This window comes from Hyperoodon ampullatus (genome assembly GCF_949752795.1).
Source record: "Hyperoodon ampullatus genome assembly, chromosome: 6".
Classification (NCBI taxonomy): domain Eukaryota; kingdom Metazoa; phylum Chordata; class Mammalia; order Artiodactyla; family Ziphiidae; genus Hyperoodon; species Hyperoodon ampullatus.
The window spans coordinates 120,269,175-120,294,071 of NC_136919.1; the positions used below are offsets into that span (position 1 = coordinate 120,269,175).

General features: G+C 52.4%; 1 protein-coding gene across 1 annotated transcript in view; it reads right to left on the reverse strand.

Moving 5' to 3' along the window:
* XKR6 (XK related 6) overlaps positions 1 to 24,897 on the reverse strand; it is a gene marked incomplete at both ends in the record, with an annotated part of 271,263 nt that overhangs the window by 97,319 nt on the left and 149,047 nt on the right. The window lies entirely within an intron of this gene.

Below are 24,897 nucleotides of genomic sequence, written 5' to 3' on the forward strand. Positions count from 1 at the left end.
CTCCTGGAGCCTCGAAGAACACAGCTTCACCTGAACATCTTTCAGGATCCCTTTTCCAGTTTTAGTCTCAGCCCAAAGCCTTTCCTGCAGAAAGGAACGGAAATCTGCTAGGAGAAATTTAGGTGTCAGGATTGTGGGCTGTTCAGCAGGCATCTTGGGTAAAGCCTGTACCCGGTGGGCAACAGGAAAGTTGATTCCTGCAGAAGCAAGCCCCAGGGGATAGTGAGAAAAAGCCCCCAGGAAGATGAATCCAAGACAAGAAAGACGCCCCCTGCGGCCCCCCTCCACTCTCTTGGATGGAAAAACGATGTGTCCTGTTAGGAAGGACATCCAAATTCCAAAACACCTGCAAACACAGTCAAACATGGGCACCCCGCCCCCCCCCAAACACACACAGAATGTTGAGCCAAAGAAGCCAGGCCTGAAAAGCACATACTGTATGACTTCGTTCCTACAGACTTCTAGAATAGACAAAAAGAATCTACGATGAGAGAAGCCAAGACCAGGGGTACCCTGGGTTTGGGGCTAGAAAGAAGACGTGGGGCACTTCTCAGGCGCAGGTAATAGCTTGATCTAGGTGCTGTCTACCTGGGTGTGTTCACTCTGGGGAAATGCACAAAGCGATACACTTTTTCTTTTTGGAGGTAATCCAAATCCCCTTAGCTCCAGTTTCAACCTCCCCCCAGTTTCAACTGGCATGGCTCTCAAATCCTCTCCTGCGGCACCTTATTTATCCAGAATGCCCAACTATCTGTGAAAAGGGTCACTCCTCCTTTGTCCAGATTTTGGATTTAGGAAGGGTGGGGGGTCTTTATGGTAACACGGACATCTCTAAATGGGCTGGGGGCCGTTCTTTGCCCCGTAACTCCCACACCTGCTAGAAACCCCACCGCATTAGAGGGGGTACCTAATGGGGGGTTGGCGGTGGGAAGGCGTGGAAGAAGCTGGCAGAGAAACTCAGTCAGGTCTGGCAAAGACGGATGTCTCCCTGTTGAGTGTCTTTGAAGCTGGGAATGGGCGCCGGGCCAGGTGGTGCTGGGTTTCTCCAGCCTCAGGCAGGCTGCAGGGCTGGATAAACCCGAGACCCACTGCCAGGCCCTCCAGAGACTGGCTGAGCTCAGAACCAGAAGGAAGGAGGGGGCAGAGAAAGCTGGGGAGGCGGGTGGAGGAGGGAGACGAAGGGAAGGAGGGGGAGGGGTGAGGAAAGGAAGGAGAGAGGAAGCGGGGAACTGACCGGCTCTGAGAGCCAGCTGGGCGCTGGTGGGTGGCGGCGCAACCCTGCCCACTCTGGCCTCTCCCGCTGCATCTCGGGCTGCTGGGCCGGCAGCAAGTGGGGAGGCTAGAGGAACTTGGACACTCGGGGCTCTCGGCGGATCCGTCGCCAACATCCTGCCCTTCCGGCTTCACACACACACATCCCGCCCCCAGCCCTCTGGCCTCGCCCCCTGCGCCCTCCGCCCCACGCGCCCTCCTCCGGGTGCCTCCTCAGACTCCACGCAGCCGGGCTTCCGAGGGGCTCGCGCCCCAGAGACGGGGAAAGGGAGAGAAGGCTCCACAAAGAGCCCAATTCCCAGGTGGGACGTTCCTCCGCCCCCACCGCGTCCCCTTCGCACCCCGCCCCGGTGGGGGAGCCTGCGGTCCGCACAAGCAAGTCAGCGCCGCGGCCGCTGGTGACGTCGCGCGCCCAGGCTGGCGACCCCGGGTGAGTGTGCGCGCGGGGCGCGAGCATCCCGCTCGCTCCCGAGCCCCTCCGCCCCGGGAGCCCGCCTACCCTTCCTCCCGGCTCCGCTCGGCGCCCGTCGCCTTTGCCTGCACACTCCTGCCCGGTGTCGCCAGGGCTGTTACCAGGAAGTCCCAGTTCGCGTCCCGAGAGCGCTTCCCGGGGGCTGGCTGCGGATGCGCGGAGCCCTCGGCGGGGGCGTTCGGGAGCCCCCGCCTCCCATGTCACGGCCGTGAATGGCATCATTCCCCTGGAGCCCTCGTCCCCACGCCTTAGCCTTCTGCGGCCGGCGTCCGAGCCCCACTGGTGCCCCCGCTCTTCCACACCTTAGCTCGGAAACAGCACATCGTTCCTACCCACCACCTCATCTCTTCCCGAGCCCAGCCCGGAAGGCCCGGAGCCAATCTACCCTTCTCTTCCTCTAGTTTCCACCTTCTCTCAGACCCTCCAGCGCCCAAATCCTGAACAAGTCACCTTTCAGATGATTGATAGAGAGATCGATAGATAGATCGATCGATGGACAGATAGAGATACGAATGCATACGGAAGGGACAACCCAGGACCCCAGTTTGGCCAGGACAGCACCCAGGCTTTCACAACCTGCTTAACGGAAATGAAGCTGCAGCATTCCAGCTGCATAAGCTGTGCAAACTGTAAAGTGCTTTAAGCCCCTTTCTAACTAACCACAATAGCAGCTTAGACTGGCAACCCAAGTTCTGCTTGCAGGTAGTTTGGGCACAGCTCCGATTCTGCCAGGCTTGCCTACCAACATCACCACACTAATTCATCCATTCTGTCAACCAGCATCCGCTGAGCCTACTGTAGGCACACACTGTTGGGTCCTGTCGCCCAGAGACCAACAGGGCATGTGCCTGCTCACTAGGGGCTGACGCTCTGGTGGGCATCAGACCCCCTCACAGTAACTCCATGTGATAGGTGCCCTGGGAGAGGTTATGGATGGAGAATTATGAAACACTGGAGGGAAAGCATTTGACCTGGGTCTTGAAGAGAGGGTTGGGAGTTTCCAGGAGAAGAAATGGCCTTCCAGGCAGATGCACCAGGATGCACCCATAGGAGTGGATGCCCCATCTTTCCCGGCATGGGAAGCAGATTGGTGGGACCGGATCACAGTTCCCTAAGGTGATGGTGGGTAGTAGACAGCGCCCAAGAGAAGAGGAGAAGGTTGGCTGATGCCAGGTTGAGAGAGGCCCTGACCACCAGCTGATTTCTTCTGTTCCTGTGCCCTCTGCTAGACCTGTCCCCAGGCCTCTGGGCCAGCTCTTCAAACTATGGACACATGACAATCCGAGAGTTAATCGGGCCTCCTACTGGAGAAGCTCCGGATGTCACAGGGTTGCACTGCTGTCAGCAGGCCCTCCATCTGTCTGACTTTAATCCCCCCACCCCCATCCAGGCACGGCCTCCCCCTCAGGGTGACTCAGCTCCTGGCTCCTTCCTTTCCTGCCACCAGCTGAGACGTGTGACCGGTTACCATGGTGACCGCAAGGAGCCCGGTTCATACCTGTCTTTCCGGATGAGACCTGGATGTCTAAATTGCTCCTGAACGGAATGCCTGGGCACAGCTGCTCACCTGCAGAGGCGTGTGTCAGGCGGCATCTCAGGGCCCTCCCCCGCTGCACGGACCCGGGGTGGGGGCAGCGGTCGGGAGGGGGAGACCGATGACAGATGCCTCCACCACGGGGACTCTAGGCTGGTATTTCTCTCCATAAGATGCGGGTCTCCAGAGGGAGGGGGACAAAGCACATGAAGGCAGGAGCTGAAAACTACCATCCAGTTTGTCTGTGGAAAAACCAGGACTTTCCACTATTCCAGGTCATGACACATGTGTATCCTTCACAGATACACTTGGGAGAGATGCACGCTTATTTGTCAAAGGTTATCATTCTTATCAGAGTTACACACCCAGGCTCACAGCACCAAAATACTCTTCCTGGCACGTGGCCCATTACTCTCCTGCCTCAAACATTCAATAGCTCCCCAGTGCCGAGAAAGAAGATTCAAACCAACTCCTCACCCTGGCCTCAGCCTCCCTTTTAAATCTCTCACAGGCTACCTAGTGACCACACTTGCTGTCCCCCGTCCCATGCCACAGCCTCAGCAGACTGCTTCCTGCTTCCCAAAGGGTCTCCAGCTGCCATGCTTGTCTTCAGCTGACCATCTGCCTGGGCTTCACTGCACAGCCACTTTCTCAAGTCGTCCTCAGCCTCAAGGCTCAGCCCCATTCCTCAGGCCCTCGGCCCCTCTCTTATCCCCAGTTAAAATGTCATCCCCCTTTCCTTCTTCCTGGTTGCATTTTTGGGACCTATTAGAAGGCAGAGTCTGCCATGAATCACACAGACTTGAGTGTATGTCACCCCCAAAGGCAAACACATGGTTTTGTTTATTTTTGTGTCCCTCTGCTTCTCGGGGGCCTAGCACAGGGCCAAAGCGAATGGGAACTGCATGGCACAGGTTCACCCTCTCTCTCCTCTCTAAGCGGGCTTTGAAGACCTCCACCAAAGATAAATGAGGAGACCTTGGTCGGACAGTCATTCCATGCTCACACGTAGATCCCTCACCCCTGGACTTCCAGACCAAGTGAAGTGGCACTTCCTCCATCCCAGCTTTCCAGAGCTGCAGCTGCCTGAGGGGAGGTAGGCTGCTGGGCATTCTCTTCTGGGGGTGGAGACAGGGCTCCCTGGCATCAGTCAAAGGCGGCAAGAGACTCGGGAAATGGGCTGCAAGAATGCATGGATGGTGCTCCGGCTCTACCCAGTCCCAGCCCCAGGGCACGGGTCCCACCGAGCGGTGGGGTCTTAAGCAGGTGGCAGCAGGCTCTGGCCCCCAGGACACAGCTGGCCGAGGCTGTGGCTGCAACCCCGAGAGGCCCCCGCTGAGCCTGCACACACCGCTCTTGGAGGCAAGGCTAACGTAGTTAATTGGTTCCAACCTTCGGCCAGGAGTGTGAGCATTGACTGGGCACCCGTGGGGCTCAGAAGCTGTGACCTCCGCGGATGCTTCACTTCCTTCTAAGCTTGAACCGAGAAAAGGGAAATACGATCAGAGGTCGTGGTGCTCACTTCCCAGCTGGGCTGAAGCATCAATAGTGGAGGAGCAACCACGAAGAAATCAACGGTGAGGAGGGATGATGGCTCTCCTCCCCCAGGCGGGGCATGGCTGCCTCTCCGGGGAAGAGCCAGGCCCAGTCAGAGCAGATGACAGGAAACAATGAGCCACGTTCCCGCTGCCCAGCCCCAGTCCCCTGGCCTGTCTCAGAAGGGCTTGCATCTGCCCTGACTTGCAACACGGGGACTTCCGGGCCGGGGAGAGGAAGAGGGGACTTCACGTAAAGGTCTTGGCACTTGAGCTTGGGCTCTTGCGGGAGGCGGGGACTGGCCCCGCTTAATGCAGTTTAACGCAGGAAGTTAAACCCTGGGTTTAACTTTGGCCCTATGCTTGGCCCCCGAGAAGTAGAGGGACACGAAAATAAACAAAGCCGTGTGTCTGCCTTTGCGGGTGACAGATACACTCAAGCCTGTGTGATTCATGGCAGACTCTGTCTTCTAACAGGTCCCCAAATGCAACTGTGTGTGCCCGCCCCCCTCCACACAGAGACCCCAGCCCATTCCCCTGCCATTCCTCCCTCCTAACAGAAGCTCATCCATTGTCCAGTCGTCCAAATAGCAGCTCATTCAAGAATTAATTCAACAAGTAAGAACTGAGTCCCTACTCTGTACCTAGCCCTGCGCTAAGCTCTTTGTGACCTCCCCTGTAAAATGGGGATGGTTCTGCCTGCGCTTCATAGGGTATTTGTGAGAATCAAACGAGAAGACACATGCCATGTGCTTGCAGCCTGTGAAGTGTTATGAGGTATGGCTTTGACAGGGAGAAGCCCTTTGGGTGCTTCCGAGAGAGGAATGTTCCAGCCCCTGAGGGACTCCTTCCCCTCCCTTGGTCCTTGCAATCCCAGCCAAGGAGCCCTTGATTGGCATTTATGGGCTAGTTTCTCAGGCCAACTTTGTACTTACTCCTAATATGAGGATTTAGTATATATTTTCAAGACTTTTACAAAAGTATGCTTCCCCAAAATTTGCTGTATGACCTTAAGCGGGTAGTTGGCTTCTCTGTGTGTCAGTTTTCTCATCTGTAAAATGGGGATAATAAGGGTAGCTGTCTTACAGGACTGCTGTGAGGATCTGAAGAGTTAATATATGCGGGGTGCTTAGAACAGTGGCTGGCACACAGTGGGTACTATGTAAAGGTGAGCTACTTAGGACCATGATGAGATCTGCCGGTGGGACGGGAGGATTCAAGCTAACCTTTTAAAAAGGACCCGAGGGAACCTAGTGGACAAATGCTTGGCTTTAAGACACATCAAGCCCTGGTCTCCCCAGGCCTTAACCAACCTCCATGTAACAGCTTCCTTGGGAAAGAGGCTGTCTTACAAACTCAGCCTGGAGATTCTGTGTCCTAAGACACTGCAGCCTCTGAGAGAAGACACAACAGAGTCTCAAGCAAATAAATAACCCTGACCAACTGCTTCTGTGTCCCCAACAGCATTTACTTAGCCCCTGCCTCCGGCTGAACACTGGACTGGACACTGCAGAAAACGAAGAAAAGAAACAAGGCACTGGCCTTGAGGAGCCTACAGCCCACTGGGGAACTTTTCAAGAAATGTAACCAAAGCAGCCCCTGCCCTGTCCAGGCAGTGTGTCCTAGACAGAATGGTCCCTCTCTTAGAGAATCTAACCCTTCTTACTCGTGTGATTATGCATGGAACAGACAGTAGGGGGCCAAAAGCACAAGTCTAGAAAAAGGGACTGCAGAACAGTGCTCCCATGAGCGCTCCGGGAAAGGTCTGCAGGTCATGCCAAGCCCACCGTCCTGCCCAGGTTACCATGGCCATCATTAGGAGGAGCAGCACTTCTAATTGTGGACTCGGGTATTTGTCCTCTGCAATCAATGAGCCAAAACTCTTGCAGATAAGAAGTGGCCGAGTGGTCCTGCTGGGTCCAAGGCAACGTCCACTCCAAGTGCAAGAGCACATGACGACATTAGACAAATGCCAGAAGTCAGGTCCTGGATACAGTGTATGGGACAAAGACTGAGCATCAAAATGCCAGACTGAGTCATCAATCAAGGGATGAAGTGGGCAGTGGAAGCAGAGGAGGACTGACATTCTTCCACTTGTTTTCTTCTCTAGTCCTTACAACACAACTAAGGTTGATTATTCCCCTTTTACAGATGCAAAAACTGAGGCTCAAAGGGGTTATTTGTCCCAAGGCTCCTCAGTGGTTAAGTGGTAGAACAAAGGCCCGAGGTTTTTTATCCCTAAAGCCTGAGTTTTTTCAACTATACCACACAGCCTACAAAAATAGAGCAATCATTTCCATTTCTATATTTGTTCTTAATATTTAATTAATATTTACTTCATCAGACACCTCTTAAACATCCTCAGTGTCCTAGAGCGGCAGCTAGGCATCTCTAACCCAAAGCTCCTGCATCGCCAGGCCCCAGGGAGGGAAGCGCCGCTCCTCCAGTCCCTCTCCACTGGCGCAGCCGCGTCGGCGCTGACAGTAAGTACAGCTCCAGTTTGTTCAAACTCCAGACCAAAGGCTCAGACTCAGCTTCTGATGTGCTGCGCAAAAAACAGGGGCAGGAACTTGTCTCAATCAGTGAGTCAGGGCGGTGGTGAGAAAGTGACGGGGCGGAGAGGAGGACAGCGCTGGTGGCGCGCGTTTCCCCGGGTCGCGCAGCATCCCACCCCCGCCCCGAGTCCCGCCCTGGCCGCCACTGGGGGGCGCTGCTCTCAGACCCAGCGCGTGCCAGAATCACCTGCAGACCCCTGACCCACCCCGCTCTTTCCCGGCGGGTGGCTGGGGTGCCTCACAGGCCCCCCCAAGGCATCTGATGCTGGTGGTCCATAGGCCCCAGTTTGAAAAACACTGCAGGGGGCAGGGGATGCGGGTCCTAGGCTGGGGCAGGCGGCTGCGGTGGATGGGCGTGTGACGTCAGCCGGCGGTGATTACTTTCTACAGAGATGCTTTCTGTCTTAGAATCTAAGATGGTCCCTTGGGGAAGGGAGCAGCAGGACGGGCATAAAGATCTTCTAGGTCCACCCCTGCTCTATGTGGGGGGGGGCGGAGGAAACCCACACCCAGAGACGACGCCTTCAGTCTCTTTCAGAGCTGCTTTTCTTTCAGTTACCGTTTCCCAAAGGTGCCCCCTCCACAGACAGCCTTCCTCCACTGAGAATTTCTCCCCCGCCTCTGCATCACCTGGAGCAGCACTGTTCCCCTCCTGAAGCCTGCCTGTCACTCCAGACCTTCTTTCATGACTGAGGCAATCGGCTTTCCCCAGCTAGGTGGGTTGGGCAGGTGGGAACATTTGCAGAAGGGGAACTTAAAACCTTACAGGGTGAATCAGGATTGCAATCAAACCTGGGAAAGTCCTCATGACTATATCTCACCTACATTACAATATACACATTGCCGCACACACAGTCCTCTACCAAACACGTTTACCATCTTAAAGTAGTCATGCAAGATCGTGTACAATTAATTTCCAGTTTCCACCCTTTGCTCCACGGAAGTGGTTCAGGAATTCCCTCTCCCAGAGATTTCATGAAATGTTGATAAATTATTGTTGCCTTGTTGCAGACAACATGCCTATTGAGATGTGTGTGTGTGTGTGTGTGTGTGTGTGTGTATTCTGACTCTCCGTCCAAATGTTCACCCTTTTTCATTGGGCTGTTGATCCCTGTCTCCTTGCCCCCCAAACCCCCTGCCCATCTGGGTGACCTGGGACAAGTTACCCAACCTTTGAGTCTGTTTCCTCATCAGTGAAACAGGAATATGACAGAACTCTTGTTGCAGGGATGCTCCAAGGATCAGAGGATGTAATCCATGTAAAGCGCTTAGTAACGTGACTGGTACATAATTAACAGTCCATACATGGCAGTATAAATTTGTTACTGGAATTAACGAACTAACGTACACCACGTATGTGGCTGTCCTCAGCTCCCCCTCATGCCTTGCTCACCAGGATTTCATTCCTGCCAGGACTATCCCACCTCTGTCCATGAGGCCAAATCACCCAGGCTTCTATGAGGTGCCCTCCCACATTTCCACTACCTGCTGGCAGGTGCCGCCTCTGCTGGCCCCCGTGGCAGCCCTAAGAATGTGGAAGAGAGTGTAGAATTAATGCTTCTCAAAGAGACAGTACAGGTGAGCAGACAGCTGCAAAGAATGGGCATTGTGAGCCCTGGGAACGCCCAGAACTGGGCTGTCCCTCCTTCCCTGGGGTTGCAGGCATGTCCTGGGCTGGGGTAGCAGCCATGGCTGGCCCGGTCACACGGGCACCACTAAGCCGGTCAAAGCCTGCTCCCTGGCGTGGCTGTCTCTGAGTCCCCGTGGATGCCGGCAACTGAACGTGCAGGAGAGGTCAAGGGGTCAGATGTCCCCAGATGACGGCTCTGACATGAACAGGGAGAACAGGGAGCTCCCACCTTCTATAAGACCTTTGAGCTGATTGGAGTGTGTCACACGGGGGTGAGACAGAATTCATTTCATCAGAAGTTCAAACGCCTGCGACAAATCTCCAGACGCTTTTGTTCCGGCCTCACCTCCCAAACACACACCCATCTGCTGGCACCCTGCACTCACCTCTGCCAGGTTCACGTCTACTAGAAAAGAAACTTCAATCCCCTGGTTACATTTGATGTCCCTGCTGCCTTTCAACACATTTTTACATAATCTGACTTTAGAGCCTTTTCTTTACAATATGCTTCGTTTCTAAAAGGAACTGATACTTTGGTTGATGGAGTCTATTCAAAAACTGCCTATTGAAAACCTGCTTGGGCCGGCTAGGATCTAGACACTCTGGATGCAGCAAGGGGTTGGTGCGCAGATGGAGGGACGCAGGAGACACATCTTTTCCCTCCAAGAGGCTCAGAGTTGGGGCAGTGTCAGGGGAGACAGTGATTCGCACACTAGCTTGAACACATGCCCAGCTTGGTGAATACTCCCAAAGAGGTGAACACAAATTGCTTCGGGAACAAAAGCCTAATTCCTGTGTTTGCACAGGCCTGTGATTGCAAGTGTGTGAATTCATGAGTTAGAATTTATGAATATACAATCATGGTGCATGAAATAGAGCTCTTGATCTAACAGTACTAATACACGCTAGATAGAGTGTGACTGGACGAGTGATTAGCGAAGCTCTGGACTGTGATACTGTAGAGGGAGAAATATAAACTGCCTATATTTATGAACAGCTGCACTCTCCAGTATGGCAGTCTCTGGCCACACGTGGCCAGTGAGCCTGGGAAATGTGTCTGGTCTGAACTGAGATGTGCTGTGAGCACTAAACACACACCAGATGTCAAAGATTTAGTCCAAAAAAAGTGTAACTATCTCATGAACAAATGTTATACTGATTACATTTAAATGATAATTTTTTACACATTGGATTAAGTAAAACATCACTTTACATATATGTTATTAAAATTAATTTCACCTACTTCTCTGTTTTTTTGAATGTGGCTACTAGAAAATGTAAAATCCCGAACGTGGCTCGCATTTCTGGTCCACGTTATATTTTATTGGCCAGCACAGATCTAGAACATTCGTTATCTGTTACATCATTTAATTCTCACCACAATTCTACAAAGCAGGCATTGGCCCTGTTTCAAAGCCAAGGTAACCACGGCTCAGAGACGTGGTGAACTGGCCCAGGTCACACCACACAGCTCATTTGGGTCCGAGGCTCAAGGGCTCACCGGCTTCCTCACCTGTGCCACGGGACGCACACATCCCTGACGTGGTGCAGGAAGAACAGAAGGAGAGGAAGGGCGTGGCACTCGGGCGGTGTCAGTGCCCGTCCTGTGGCACAGCCTGAGAACCACCCCTCTGTCCAGGGCCTCTTGCCTTCAAGGCCCACAGTTACAGCCCCCCGAGGCTGTGCTGGGAGCCCCCTTCTTCCAGGTGCTGCTCTCCGCGCCCCTGTATCATGGTGCCCCCTCAATGCGGCATCACCAGCGCAATGAGAGCGGCTCCCGAGGGCCCACCCTCCTCTCTGCGTCCCCTGTGCTCGACGCTGCGGTCTCTGAACCGTCAATGCTCAAACGACTGCTTCATCAATTCACTATTTAAAGTGAGGACTGGCCTTCTGCACGGCCACACTCCTTTTTGCTATTTTTAAAATAACAGACTTTATTTTATGGAGCAGGTTCAGGTTCAGAGTGAACCTGAATGGAAGGTACAGGAGTTTCCCATAATAGTCCCCGCTCCCCTACACACAGCCTCCTCCACTATCACCATCCCCCACCAGAGTGGTCCGTTTGGTACCACGGAAGAACCTACACTGACACGTCATATTCACCCAAAGTCCACAGTGTACATTAGAGGTTACTCTTGGTGGTGCCCATTCTGTGGGTCTGGACAAATGTACAGTGACATGTATCCACCATTACAGTATCATGCAGAGTAGTTTCGGCACCCTTAAAACCCCCTGTGTTCCACCTGTTCATCCCTCCTTCCCCCCAACCTCTGGCAGCCACTGGTCTTTTTACTGCCTGCATAGTTTTGCCTTCCCTAGAATCTCATATAGCTGAAATCAAACAATATGTAGTCTTTTCAGGTTGACTTCTTTCACCTCATAAGATGCTTTTAAGGTTCCTCCATGTCTTTTAGTGGCTTGATAGCTCATTTCTTTTTATTGCTGAATAATATTCCATCGTCTGGACGTACCACAGTGTATTTACCCATTCACCTACTGAGACATCTTGGTGGCTTCCAAGTTTTGCCAATTATGAATAAAGCTGCTATAAACATCCATGCGCAGGTTTTTGTGTGAACATAAGTTTTCAGTTCCTCTGGGTAAATACCAAGGAGCGCAGTTGCTAGATCGTATGGGGAGAATATATTTAGTTTTGTAAGAAATTGCCAAACTGTCCTCCGAAGTGGCTGCACTGTTTTTGCATTCCCAGCAGCAGTGAATGAGACCACAGTACCTTTGATGAGCTGACACCATGTTTTCTTGTTTCTAGGGCCTCCAGCTTTGTGCTCCCTGCCTACCCAGCTACCCAGTCTTACGGGTGCTCCTGCAGGCTGCATTTAGCACTCAGTACACTATATGACACTGCTCCTTAATCACGAGTATGCTAATGGCAAGCACTTAATAAGAGCCGGGCAACGGGCAAAGCTCTTCCCATGTACCAACCCATCAATCCTCAGAGCAGCCCTGTGGGTAGGACTGTCATTCTCCCTGTTTACACATGTAGAAACTGAGGCTCTGACATGGCCAGTGACTTGCCCAAGGTCACCCTGCTGCTGGGTGGAAGCGGTGGGATTTGAACCCTCTGCAGTGACCCTTGTGCTGAGAGGCCACTGGTACGTGTCTCTCCGTCTTTCTCAGCTGTGAGCTCCTTAAGAGCCAGGACCACACCTCACGCACCTGAAATCATGCCTGCACCTGGTGCCTCGCCGGCAGCCGGCAGCAGATGCTGGCTGAGCCCTCAATGACCCTCCAGTCCTGTGTCACGGGCAGTGCTCTTTCCTCCTAAACGAGCTGTCCCCAAGAATCCCACCTTGTTTCTCTGCCATTCTCTCCACGCCCCTTCCTCCCGGGCCCTGCACCCTCGCAGCCCCAATTTGCCTGCTGGGCTGATGACCTCCAAGTCCTACACCCAACCTGGCCTCCAACTCCCTTGATAACCCTGACCATCCTTAGCGTTTCTCCCTTTAGAAGGCCCTTGCTGGGCCCTCATATTCAGTGTTATGGACCGAATGCTTGTGTCCCCCCAAATTCATGTGCTGAAGCCCTAACGCTCAATGCAATGGGATTTGCAGGTGGGTGACCGGGAGGTGATTCGGGTTCCAGGAGGTCATGAGAGACCAGGGCCTTTAGAAGGAGATGAAGGGGCCAGAGCTCCCCGCTCCACCATATTAGGACACAGCCAGAAGGCAGCCGTCTGTGAACCAGGAGGGTTCTCAGCAGAACCCAACTACACTGGCACCCTGATCTTGGACTCCCAGCCTCCAGAACCATGAGGAATACGTTTGTTGTTTAATCCCCTCAGTCTATGGTTTTTGTTACGGCAGCCCAAGGGGACTACGGCATTCAGCGTGTCAAGGAAAGGGCCCCATGGTCTCCCTTGCCAAGCCACCCACCCCCATGTCCTCAGCGGGCTTCCCTTTGCCCCCCCGCCTGCCTGAGACCTGGGATTCTCTAACTTCTCTCTTACTCATATTCTCACCTCGCAGTTTTCCCTTCAAAACTTCTCTTGGGGCTTCCCTGGTGGCGCAGTGGTTGGGAGTCCGCCTGCCAATGCAGGGGATACGAGTTTGTGCCCTGGTCTGGGGGGACCCCCCGTGCCACGGAGTGGCTGGGCCCGTGAGCCATGGCCGCTGAGCCTGCGCGTCCGGAGCCTGTGCTCCGCAACGGGAGAGGCCACAACAGTGAGAGGCCCGCGTACCGCAAAAAAAAAAAAAAAAAAAAAAAAAAAAACTTCTTTTGGACACACTACTATATATAAAATAGGTAACCAATAAAGACCTACTGCATACCCCAGGGAAGTCTACTCAACACTCTGTAATGGCTTCTATGGGAAAATAATCTCAAAAAGAGTGGATAGATGTATATGTATAACTGATTCACTTTGCTCTACAGTAGAAACACACAACACTGTAAACCAGCTATACTCCAATAAAAAAAATTTTTTTTAATTAAAAATAAAAAACTGCTCTTGGACTAATCCTTTCCTTTTCATCCCTGCTGCACCATGCTGGTTGGAGCTATTTTCCACCCACTTTGGAACAACTGTTACAGTCTAACTCAGGAGTCCCCAGCCCCTGTAGTGGCCCAGGGCCTGTTGGGAACTGGGCCGCACAGCAGGAGGTGAGCAGAGGGCAGGTGAGTGAAGCTTCATCTGCCGCTCCCCAGCGCTCGCATTACCGCCTGAGCCATCCCCCACACCCCCGTCCGTGGAAGAATTATCTTACACAGTCCCTGGTGCCAGAAAGGCTGGGGACCGCTGGTCTAACTGGTCTACCAGTCCATCCTACATACAAATCTGCAGCAATAATAACACCCAAGCCACATACACACGTCACTCCACAACCTGCTATGGCTCCCGAGTGCTCACTGAATTAAGACCGTTCTTTATTTGGTAGTCACGATCTGCAGTCATCCAGGCTCCCACCCTGTGCCTGTCTCAACTCACCCTGCACACATCTCCGCCCCAGCGCAGCCAGCTCATTTCCCTCTCTGAGTGGCTCCACATACCTGCCCCTGACCTGAAATGCCCTCATTCCTTTTCCCGTTCCATCTGGATGCCAACAGGTCCTCCAGAATGGTCCCAAATCCAGCCATGCCAGGACAATTGTCCTGATAACGTCGGCCTCACGGGATTGGTCCTTCCAGACTGCCTGAAGCAAGAACCCTGTGCAGTCATTGGTTTTTTTTTCTCCTAACACCTAGTAGCCGGAGTCCTTTGTGCACCAATAGGGTATTTTACAGGGAGGAGGCACCCAGAAATCCTCAGACTGAATACCCTAATCAACTCAAAAGTAAAAAATAAATCTAGTGACGAGCCCCAGGAAAATATAACCTTCCTCTTGAGAAATATGGCTTGTGCCTGAATGACAGCCCACCAGCAATGACCCCCTGCAAGGGTCCCTTAGAACCCGAGACCTTGCAAGTCGAAGGGATGTTTCTGGCGGGGCAGTGGGTTGGGGGTGTGGACAGACGTCCTTGTGGTTCTGAGGACAGGACCAGGTTCCCCTGGCTCAGCCTCCTATTGGGCAGGAGGGAAACGGGCCCTGCTGGCACATCAGAAGACTCATGGCACAGACTGCTAACCAGCCATAACAATGATCTCAAGACGTGGAGGTGGGGATGGTGTGAACTGAAGCCTCCCTACTTCAATACCCTCATCTGAAAGCCCCCAGATGGGGAGACCAGCCAGGGAAATCCTCCCTCAGACCCATCATCCAGCACACAGGTCGCTACCGTTTAATAGATGTGAGCCACGTGCCAGGACTATAGAAACGCTCTAAGTGCTGTCCCATGTAATTATTACAAGAACACTATGGAGTAGGTGGTCTTCTTATCATTTTACAGACTAGACAATGGAGACCCAGGCACAACTGGTAAAAGCAGAGCTGGCATAGGGGACGCCCAGCGGCCATCTCCCCGGCCCACAGTGAAACTCCCATGTCTCTAACCGCCCCTCCCCCACCGCGGGGTGGGCCCTGCCAGCCTTGAGGAGATGACCCTATCCACTGGCTACTGTTGGTTGGGCCAGAGACGGACTGACTCAGGCTGGGCCAATCAGAGGCCCTTCCCCTGATCCCTCCCTGTCACCAGAAGAGCACTTGACCCAAACTGAGCCCAACAGAATCTGGCACTGAAAGAGAAAACGCTGAGAGGGTCAGGTGGAGGGAAGTGCCTGGGATCCTTTGGACATCCACCTCCTGATCGATGGTGATCCCAAGGCCCAGCGGCGCTCTCGCCTTGGGTCTCATGGGATAGCTCCTTTGGGTTGTGCTAGCTCAGTGGTTTCTCTTGCATCTAGAAGGCTGCTGAGCGATGAGGTCTGACCACACAAGCCCTGCAAAGCCCAGCATGGCCCACAGGGGCTCCTGGCTCGGGAACCTGGCTCCATGGTGGAAAGGACCACTCCACTCCCACCATGGAGACGGACCATGAGAACAGAACCACAAGGCTGTGAGGGTCCAGGAAACGAGCCCAGGAGAGTGGAGACTCAGGCACACTCGGCAGCTGTCCGCCAGCACCTGAAGACCTGCCCCACACACAAGGAGCTGGGCGAGGGAGAAGAGGGAGGGCGAATGAGGGTGGGGCTCACAGCAGCCAACTCCAGTGCACCTGCAAGGACCCCGCTGGAAAGTCACGCTCAGATTGAGTGCCGGCTCCTCCCCCAACCCCCCTGACTTCCCTGTGGCTAAAATGAGCCTCACATGTGAAACTGGACTTTATTCACACTTCCCAGTCAACACATCTCATTCCTACTCAATGTTACAGTAAATAAATATACAAATCTTCACTCCCTACTAGACTCGAAAGAATGGAGGCAGAATCCATGACTGATTCATTTCTGTGATCCCAAAGCACCTGGCCCCCCCGCGTCTCCAGCCTGTAGGAAGAAAGTGTGGGAGGATGTGTGTTGAAATGAGTGCAGCTCGGGACCCCCAGCAGGTAGCCCGTGCCCTGCCACAGGGGTATCCCCATCCAGGGCTTCTGAGAGGGAGCTCCTGGTGGGGGGTCAGGAGACAGGGTTTACCGCAAGGTCCCTTGTAACTCCTGAGTTCCAGCGTTCTGGTGCCCCTCTAGGAGAATCTTGCCTTTGCTCATCTAGTTTTTCCTTTGCTTCCTTCACAACTTGGCACTAGACGTAGGGCTGAGAGCCAGATAGCAACGAAAGCTGTCAAAAAATCTCTCCCCGCCAGAAAAAGCAAGGGAAAACAACATCTTGGTGGGTTCTTCCAGGGGAAGAAAAAGTGAAATAGTCTCTTTCTGCCTTCTATGTGTTGGCCTAAAATGGCAGTTTTGCAGAGGGAAAACATATTTCTTCCGAGCAAAGCTGTTTGTGGTGTGAAAGATGGAGTGTGTGTGCTGAGCACAAAGACACAAATTGGCCTGAGGCTCAGCTACGCATGCTATTTTCACGGGAGTTTAGGTTGGGGAGGGAGGGGTTGAGGAAAGGAAAAATAAAATCTTTGTTTTGTGAAAATGGAAAAAAAATGTTAGCCTGGATCAAATTCAAACCTGGCATCTGGTACGAAGACGGCTTGTAATAGAGACGTGCTGGGCAAAGGAATGGATATCAAGGGGCAGGCACCACATACGCTCACTCCAGGCTCACCAGAGAAGGCGCAGCCTCCTTCAGCAGCAGGATGGCTTGGCACCTGAGCCATCCACAGACACGAGCACCCAGAGTCTGCTCCAGGGCATGGCCAGGCACCCTTCTGAACCCTGCCCCTCCTGTACTCCTGGGACCCACCTCACAAGACTCTTGAGAAGACTGAAGGAGATAACATCCATAGAGGCATTAGTACAAGCCATGGCCCCTAGAGAGCACTGAGGAGTGGTGGTGGCTTTGCTGGTGATGGTGGCTGTGATGATCATGATGGTGATGATGGTGGTGATGATAGTGATGATGATGAAGATGATCCTGATGGTAATGATGGTCACGGTGATAATAATGATGATCATGACCATGACAACGATGGGAATAATGATGATGATGGTGATGATAATGGTGGTAATAATCATGATGGTGATGGTGATATGATGATGATAATGATGATGGTGATGATGATGAAGGTGATAATATGATCATGATGGTAATGATGGTGATGGCTCCTACCTCACCCACTGTGGGCACTGCTCCAGAGCCCCTTCTTCCCCTCACAGCTCCACTAGCCCCTCAGACTCAGAAAGGACCTGCCTCAAAATATGCAATGGAGAGAAGACAGTCTCTTCGTCAAGCAGTGCTGCGAAAGCTGGAAAGACGCATGTAAATCAATGAACTTATTTAGAACGCTACCTCACACCACACACAAAAAGAAACTCAAAATGGCTTAAAGACTTAAATATAAGACAGGACACCATAAAACGTCTAGAAGAGAACACAGGCAAAGCATTCTCTGACATAAATCGTAGCAATGTTTCCTTAGGTCAGTCTCCCAAGACGATAGAAATAAAAGCAAAAATAAACAAATGGGACCTAATCAAACTTATAAGCTTTTGCACAGCAAAGGAAACCATTAAAAAAAAATGAAAAGACAACCCACAGAATGGGATAAAATACTTGCAAATGATGTGACTGACAAGGGCTTAATTTCCAAAATATACAAACAGCTCATTCAACTCAGTAACAAAAAAATGAAAAACCCAGTCAAAAAATGGGCAGAAGACCTACATAGACATTTCTCCAAAGAAGACATACAGATGGCCAATAAGCACATGAAAAGATGCTCAACATCACTAATTATTAGAGAGATGCAAATCAAAACTACAATGAGGTATCACCTCACACCAGTCACAAGGCCATCATTAAAAAGTGCACAAAAAATAAATGCTGGAAAGGGTGTGGAGAAAAGGGGACCCTCTTACACTGTTGGTGGGAATGTAAACTGGTGCAGCCACTATGGAGAACAGTATGGAGGTTCCTCAAAAAATTAAATATAGACCTACCATATGATCCAGCAATTGCACTCCTGGGCATATATCTGGAGAAAACCATAATTAGAAAAGATACATGTACCCCCAATGCTCATTGCAGCACTATTTACAATAGCTAAGACATGGAAGCAACCTAAATGTCCATCAACAGAGGAATGGATAAAGAAGATGTGGTATATATACACAACAGAATGCTACTCAGCCATAAAAATAGAATGAAATAATATCATTTGCAGCTACATGGATGGACCTAGAGATTACAATACTCAGTGAAGTAAATCAGACAGAGTAAGACAAATATCATACGCTACCACTTACATGTGGAATCTAAAATATGATACAAATTAACTTATTTACAATACAGAAACAGACTCACAGACATACAGAACAAACTTATGGTTACCAAAGGCGAAAGGGAGGGGAGGGATAAATTAGGAGTGTGGGATTAGCACGTACAAACTACTATACATAAAATAGATAAACAGCAAGGTCCTACTGTATAGAACAGAGAACTATATTCAATATCTTGTAATAACCTATAATGGAAAAGAATATGAAAAATTATATATATATTATATATATATAGCTAAGTCAATTTGCTGTACACCAGAAACTAACACAACATTGTAAGTCAACTATACTTCAATTTAAAAAAAAAAGAAAGGACCTGCCTCAAAGTCCACCTGGACCAGAGTTGCTCAAAGAGCAGTCTGAGAACACCTGCCTCAGCAAGCTCCCTCTGTGGGTGAATTATGCGGATCCACACAGGGAGCCACTACTAGACCCAGATCCTCAAATTCCAAGAGCGGCATGCCTGCCACCCTAGCATTGCCTGTCATTTCTTCCACAGTGATGTGCTGAGCGCCAGCTGTCTGCAGATCGCCGTCCAGGACCACAACCAAATCAGACAAAGTTCCCACCTTCCACAAGCACACAACCTGGGTGGAGGAGGAAAGGAGACTACAGGGAAGTGGTGAGTGCGAGGCGAGGTAACAGAGGAGGGGCTGAAGGAGTCCAGAGGAGAGAAGCAGGAAGCCTGGAGGGTCTCAGAGGTCAAGGAGGACGGTATGGAGTACAGGAAATTTACCTGAGCTTTGCAGGAGGAGGACTTGCCCAAACAAAATAAAGAGAAGGACACTGAGGGCAGAGATGAAAGCATGAGCAAAGGCCAAAAGGCAAAATATTGAGGACGTCTATGGGAAACAAGAGGAAGCTCCGGGTGGGACGGGGCCACACAGGGCACAGGGCCAGCGAGCCAGAGACACGGGCCTCACGCTGGGCTGAGCAGCCTGGCTCTGACCTTATACGCAACAGGGAGCCCTAGGAGGCTTTCCAGGAAGGGGGCGGTGTGCATCTTAGGAAGGTCAGCTTGATGGCAGCTTAAAACTGGACGGAATGGGAGACGACCCTGGCCCTGAGCTCAGGGCCCTAAGGGCGCCAGCACCCCGGGAGGTCAGTGGCTGCCAGGCCTGTCTACCCTCTTACCTCCCCGTCCCCCGGCCTTTGATGGGGACAGGGCTGACAGACGGAAAGGGTGTACGTGTGACATTTAATGGCCTCAGCCTGCTCATCTCCATATATCCCAGCCCAGCCTCGCCTGCACGCTTGCACTAATGAATCAACACAGGCTTCTCCTGGGGTGCGTTGCTGATGTGCTGGCCACCAGCAGGTGCCCCAAAGACTCTTGAGTTTCAGATCAATACATGCTTAGTAGCAGTGTGACTCTAGGTCAGTTACAGATCCTCTCTGAGCCTCAGTCTCCTCATCTGTCAAATGGGGATGATGACACTTACCTTAAGGGGCTGCCCTGAGGTCGAGAGACAAAGTATGACACGCGCAGCCCAGTGCCCAGCCCCACAACCTGCTGGCTGCTCAGATGATGATGATGACGATGACAGCGATGACGTAGCACCCCATTTCCAGCTCGCACCATCGGCATCACCGCCAGCATCAGCAGTACCATCGAGTCATCTTCCCGAGTTGCGGCCGCTCCCGCCCCTCATCGGCCCGCAGGAGCCAGGAGACCAAGACACCAACGGGGTCCTTTGCTTCAGGCCCTGAGCAGAGTGTGGCTCTAGGAGCAGTGGAGCACGAGGCCGGATCTCAGCACCCAGACAGGCTTGTCTGACCCCCACACCCCGGGGCAAAGGATCACGTGGGGTGAGCTGGGCTCTGTGCATCCACACAAAGGGGAGCCCGGAGAGGGACCCCAGAGGCTTGAGAGTGAGCTCTGCTCTGCAGCTAAACTTCTGGAACCTGAGCTGCATCATGGGGTTCTTGATGAAGAAAGAATTCAGGGCTTCCCTGGTGGCGCAGTGGTTGGGAGTCCGCCTGCCAATGCAGGGGACACGGGTTCGTGCCCCGGTCCGGGAAGATTCCACATGCCACGGAGCAGCTGGGCCCGTGAGCCATGGCCGCTGAGCCTGCGCGTCTGGAGCCTGTGCTCCGCAACAGGAGAGGCCACAACGGTGAGAGGTCCGCGTACCGCAAAAAAAAAAAAAAAAAAAGAAAGAATTCAGAGGCCTGAAGTGTCCCTTGCTGCCCAGAAAGAGCAGGAGAAAGGGTTTCACAGATATTGACAATAAGGGCCCCTCACAGGTGTACGGACGGTGGCAGGTCTGCATACACAACACTTTGAGATCCATCCTCCTGTGGGGAAGGCAGGAGGAGATCAGTCAGTTGACGCTGCAGACGAGGACATGGAGCGCGGCGAGGTGAGGGGTCTCCTCGAAGGGCCGCAGCTCCTGGCAAGGAGACAGGCAGGTCCGACTCTGCGGCTAGTGCTCCTCTGTGTCTGACTGAAAGTTACCTGTGAAAGCCTCTTCCTCACTGGCAGAGAGAAGAGCATTTCAGAGCTTGCAGGACGTTTAGAAGGTCTCTAGTCTGCTCTCCTAGGTGGTCATTTGTGCTGGAGTTATGAGAGGAGGGGGACCTAGAGAAACACCCTCCGTGTCCCACCTCAGCGAGTCATATGCGTTTAAGGTAAGAAGGACCCCACAGAGATCTCTGACCAGGTCATTTTCAAGCTGTTGAACGTGAACCTCACCACTCCCTGTGGGCCAGCATCAGCATCACCTGGGAGCGGGTCAAGAATGCAAATTCTCAGGCTCCCGCAGACCTGCTGAGTCACAATCACTGTGGGTGCGGCCCAAGAATCTGAACTTTACCAGACCCTCCCGGCGACTGCACGCTACGTTTTGAAAATTTAGCACGCTAAACCTGACACACGATAAAAGTTGAGAAACACTGCTCTCAAGAAGTTGAAGGCAAGTCTCATTAAGTCGATATAACTATGTTTTCAAACCACAAGAAAAGCAACCTTAATGCTCTAAGTTATGTGCCAAATTTGGACACCTCAGAGGCCACCAATACCATTAACTTGGGCTTATGTCACATTTGTGCAGTGGGACCCGGAAGCCCCTCATATTTGAACTCCCTGGAACATGGCCGTGGCCATGTAGAGGTCTTTGGTGAGCGCAGAGCTGGGCACACCCAGCCCTGTTAAACGCAGGAGGCTGGGCACTCCGAAGGCTCCCATGGGCTGCGCTCAGCGAACGCCAGGCATGTATAAGCTTGAAACACCTTCCAGACTCAGCATGAAAGGCAGCTGTGCAGCCTCAGAAAAAACACAACCCATGATGCTCTCATCATTCCATAGATGACGTTAGTGCCTCCTGTGGGGTTTTGTCTGGATTAGTATCCCATTCACATGCATGATAAGGAATGGACATGGGTTAGAGATTCTACTGTGAAAAGAAAATTATGCAATACTCTCCATCACGTTTCTGGATCTGTTTCACTCAAGATGAAACAGCTCAACAATTATCAATTGAGCTGTTAGAGAACTCTTACAACTACTGATTTGAGCTGATAAGGATTTTCTTAAGACTGTTACACACACACACAATGGATGTAATTAAATGCCAAGACTGATGTGTAAATATATTAACTACAATCCCTAAATTCAAATATGAGTGTTGGAGCTTCCCTGGTGGTGCAGTGGTTGAGAGTCCGCCTACCGATGCAGGGGACACGGGTTCGTGCCCCGGTCCGGGAAGATCCCATATGCCACAGAGCGGCTGGGCCCGTAAGCCATGGCCGCTGAGCCTGCACGTCTGGAGCCTGTGCTCCGCAACTGGAGAGGCCACAACGGTGAGAGGCCCGTGTACCGCCAAAAAAAAAAAAAAAAAAATGAGTGTTGTCAGGATGGACCCATTTTTCTCATTTACTGATTTGATAAAAAGTGAATATTCTAAGTCTTAAGGTGGGGACCCTTTTTTTTATGAGAACATTATTGGTATCTGTTTTGTATTTTGGGACTTTGTGTCGGATTTAATTTGAGAAACAGATGCCTCTGCTTTTAAAATGTTAGAAAATTACTCATTTAGGCCAGCCCTCTCATTTTATAGATAAGGGATCCGCATCCCCATGAGGTTTGGGGATTCACCCAAGGTGACACAGGTATTTTAAAGTATAATTAAACTAGGAAGCAGGGAACTATTTGTTGTGCAGGGGACACTAATAAATGGAGGGGAGAGAGAAAGAATACACTTCAGGCACTCAGAGAAGTAATTTGAGTCGTTTAATAAATCAAGTGGCTTTCATCCTTCAGGGACTTGGAGAAATAACTAGCTTTGTTCAGTTTGGCCAGAGGGGGTTAGGTGGGCTTCTGTAGCTGTAGCTACCTGGTTACGTTCACCCATTTCCCACCATGGAAGCCCCCAAACCCCAACTCTCAGTTCACACACACTCTCCGCTCCAGGGAGGGCAGGTCTCTCAGGTCCAGCCACAGCAACGGGTTCAGGGAGGGCCAGAGCCCAGCTGGAGCCAGTGAGACCGGAGGAGACTTTGGCAGAGGAAGACTGAAGGCTGGTAACTGCCACAGCGGCCCAGAAAGGAAACAGCTCACCACTCAACTCCACTTTACCAGTGAAAGGCCAAGAGGAGGAAACATGCAAATGCATTCAAGTCACAAAAACCCATTACACATCTACCTCACAGGTTTGAAACAGAAAAGAAGCGAAGTGTGGATACAAAAGGCAGGGGGAGGCACCGCCGAAGGAGTGAGACTGAGGACCTGGGGTGACAAGGAGTGACCAGCCAGTGAAAACAAGCGGAACTGCAGCCTCCAGGGCCCTGCACCCACTATGGTCGGGCCAAGCCCACCCTCCCCTCTTACCAGACACCCCCTGTGGGGGGGGGACGAGTGTTTATGGGCTGGAAGGACGTAAGGGACCTCTGTGTACCTCTGTCCTTTTACAGATGAGGACGGTGGAACCCAGACAGGGACGCGGCTGGTGCCAACAAAGCACTTGGAGCAGAGACTCATCCACGGTGAGCAGGAGGAGAGAGATTGTTGGGTATGAGGGGAGGAGGGGTCACCTGAGGACCACACGTCCTCCACAAGGATCGGTGCCAACTCTCCTCTGTACTCACGCCTTCCCCAGCACGGCCCCCAGGACAGCGGGTGCCTAAATACATGTCTGTTGAACGAGCAAGCGACTGTCCCAGGCCCTCTCTGTGCGCGTGCTCCCACTCAGCACGCAGACCGGGGTGCTCACGCCGGAGTCCACGGGACTCGGTTAAGCTGCTCTCCAAAGAGCAAAAGGATGTCAGCCCGTTAGCAGAACAAGCTTCCCGTTCACTCCTTAAAAGCACAACTGGCTAACTGCTCATGCACTGAATTATTCATGCCTCCACGGCCGGGTTTCCCACCTTTCAACAATCACTCACCTCTTCCATCCTGGCTCCAGCCAGTCCTCCACCTCCCTCAGTTTAGGGAGGGGAGGAAGTAGGAAGGAAGAGTAACCCCAGGCAGTTGCTTAGAAAGGCCAAGGCTTTGCAATGAGAAGCCCAGGGTGGGGAGCCGGCAGGCAAAGGAGCCCCCGCTTTCCACTGCCCTTCCACCTCCCTTCCCTCCCTCCTCCCTCCCTCCTCCCTTCCTTCCTCCTTTCTCCCTCCCTCCTCCCTTCCTTCCTGCCTTCCTTCCTCCCTCCTCCCTCCTCCCTCACTCCTCCCTCCCTCCCTTCCTCCCTCCTCCCTCCCTCCCTCCCTCCCTTCCTTCCTCCCTCCCTCCTCCCTCCCTCCCTCCCTTCCTTCCTTCCTCCCTCCTCCCTCCCTCCCTCCCTTCCTTCCTACCTCCTCCCTCCCTCCCTCCCTTCCTCCCTCCCTCCTCCCTCCCTTCCTTCCTTCCTTCCTCCCTCCCTCCTCCCTCCCTCCTCCCTCTCTTCCTTCCTCCTTCCTCCCTCCCTTCTTTCCTCCCTCCCTCCTCCCTCCCTCCTCCCTCCCTTCCTCCCTCCTCCCTTCCTTCCTCCTTTCCTCCCTCCCTCCTCCCTGCCTTCCTTCCTCCCTCCTCCCTTCCTTCCTTCCTCCCTCCTCCCTGCCTTCCTCCCTCCCTCCCTTCCTTCCTTCCTCCCTCCTCCCTTCCTTCCTCCTTCCTCCCTCCCTCCCTCCTCCCTTCCTTCCTCCCTTCCTTCCTCCCTTCCTTCCTCCCTTCCTTCTTTCCTGGCCCCAGTAGCCTCCTGTCCTCCATCTAAAGGGGATCACTGGTCATATGCGTCGCTTTCTCACAGAGAAAACCAAACCTCAGAACTTGGGGGCCTGAAGAGGCCTCCTAGATTCAGGTGGGTGTGTTGGTCAGGGGACACACGAGGGCCCTCTGTGTCATCTTGGACATCTGCTCTGGGTTCTTTACGGACATCAGCCCATTCTGTCCCTTCCATCGGAGTTAGAGGCCACTTCCCCAGCCGGCGTTGGAGTGTAAATGCTGTTTAGGAACTAGGGAGCAGTCCGCTGTACGGTACATCTCTATAATACATTCTAGAAATGTTTTTCATGAAGGGTTCCTAAAAACTTGGAGAATGCTTATAACAGAATATTCAGGGGAAACAAGCAGAATAGTAAAGTGCAGGGAGAGCACGATATCAACTTAGCTTTTGAAAATAACGCTGACCACGCAAATGTTAACAAAA